The following is a 2500-nucleotide window of genomic DNA, read 5'->3' on the forward strand; positions in this document are numbered from 1 at the left end:
GATGTCACCTATAATTCTTTAATTGTCTTGTCGTTGTATCTGAGATGTTTATCTTAAACTTTTAATCGCACCCATTATTTATGCTTGTTTGGGAAGGTTACTCTCTTCCAGGTGTGTCGGATTCTAGGTACTAATCTCTTTATAATCCCTATCTGTCAGTTATACGAATCTTCTTGTTTTGTCTTTTGTCCCAGGTATGTCAGTTCTGCTCAGTAAAGGACGTGGGAACGTCGAAAGGTCTCGCAGTTACTCATTCGTTTATTTTTCCTTCGTGGCATATATATATATATATATATATATATATATATAATATATATATATATATATATATATATATATATATATTATATATATATAATATATATATGTTAAAGGTCTTAAAAGGAACATTGACTAACCCTTTCAGAAACCGTATTTTTTGGTAACGTGAACCAGCGAGGCACTGCTACCAAATCTGTTAATACTCTCCTCAAGGAGAATGAGGGATATAAACTTTACCTCTTCGAGGTATGTTGGTAGCCATGACCTTGGAGCAGTAATGCACTGAGTGACTTTCTCTTTCTCTCTCTACCAGCTACAAGCCTCTCTCTCTCTCTCTCTCTCTCTCTCTCTTGCTCTCTCTCTCTCTCTATCAACCAACCAACCAACCGACCTCACATATCTCAGGTAGCTAAATCAGACTCGTGAATTACAAAAATACTTTTATTTAAGAACAAAAGAATGAACTAAATGAATCGAATTTTCAAAGAACAAAATGGTTGACTGAGCAAATTAAGATTCAAAATTCAAATAATGCACCACTGTTATTCAAACAGAAAACCCAAATAAACATGGAGATCGGACCAAACCCGTCCACCTCTTTCTCTACAATAATTAGACATCAGTCATAAGATAGATAATAAAAAAAAGGCATAGTCTCCCCACACCATAACAATGGAACTATCAGATAAGTTCCCATTGAAGTTGCCAGACCTGTCAGACTTGCCAGACGAATACTAGTAAATCTGTTTTAAAAGAAAATAAAATAGGAAAGGGAACCCCATATAGATGAATTGCAAATAAATTAAAATGACATATATATATCAAAAAGTTTTATGGAAAAGGACATCTCTGAAATAAAGGTTTAAAATACAAAAAGACAAAGCCTCACTCGAGCTTAAAAGTATTCTTACCCATTTCAGCTGTGAGCGCTAACACTTAAACAGAATACAACTGTATACGGCCAAACCCAAAATTTGGGTGCTTCTTCGACTTAGTTATCTTACTATCCCATTATGTAGGGAAAAAGCATGAACTTTCTCACAAGACACTCCCCATAATATGACGTCATTGATTCGTCGCAAGTTCATTGCACTTTAGTATATCTTAGTTTAACCAGACTACTGAGCTGATTAACAGCTCTCCTAGGGCTGGCCCGAAGGATTAGATATTTTTACGTGGCTAGGAACCAATTGGTCACCTAGCAACGGGATCCAAATCACACTATATCGAGAAATGAACTTCTATCACTAAAGATAAATCTCTATGATTCCGCGTTGGCCGAGCCGGGAATCGAACCTCGGATCACCGGATTGGCAGCCCAGCTCGAAAACCACTTTGCCAGCGAGGAACTAGTTCATTGCACTGGAACAGATGCGTGACGACATATACAATTCGTTATCACACCCATTAAAATCTACCCAAAACCAGATCGTTTGCTTCCGCTCATGCACGGACACAAACCGTGGCCTGTCTTGTTGAGGCAGCAACCTCCCCATATGGCGCCACACAAAGTGATGCGTCAACATTTCCGGAGCTCGCTTTGTCTCCGTGGGAACTAACACTGAAACTATTATTTTAAGGTCCCGCTTGTTTCCATGGGAGTCAAAATGATGATATCTATCATTTCAAAGAATGTCATTACTCATCACATCTGCCTATCAACCATAGGTCAACAAAAAAAAATAAAAAAATAAAAATATAATTGAAGCTCGGCCACCGCCTCTGAATGTCCTCATTCAGCCACAGTTCATATAAAAAAAAAACCACACTGGCCAGCACAATTAACATCATATTAATATAAAAAAAACTTCACGTCTTTGGTAGCACAAGGTCTATCATATAGATATTCAATAAATATCAATAGCCTGTATCTGGCAGCACAAGGTCTATCATATAATAATAGATATCAATAAATATCAATAGCCTGTATCTGGGCTATAATAACAGTTCACTGCCAAGTGCATAGTTTTCCCGTTTTCGACGCTCCTGTGCGTATGTGTGTGGCCTGCAGCTGCACAGACTGTAAAAGGAAATATATATATATATATATATATATATATATATATATTATATATGTGTGTGTGTGTGTATGTGTGTGTGTGTGTGTGTATGTGTGTGTGTGCATGTGTGTGTGTGTGTGGTAGCTGACCCAACCCAGCGATGCCCGGGATAATTCTGAATGACAGTCGATTCATTTGCTTTAGAAAGGGAGTAACACGTGGTGTGGTTTTGATTAACA

Source organism: Macrobrachium nipponense, chromosome 39 (genome assembly GCF_015104395.2).
Source record: "Macrobrachium nipponense isolate FS-2020 chromosome 39, ASM1510439v2, whole genome shotgun sequence".
Lineage (NCBI taxonomy): Eukaryota > Metazoa > Arthropoda > Malacostraca > Decapoda > Palaemonidae > Macrobrachium > Macrobrachium nipponense.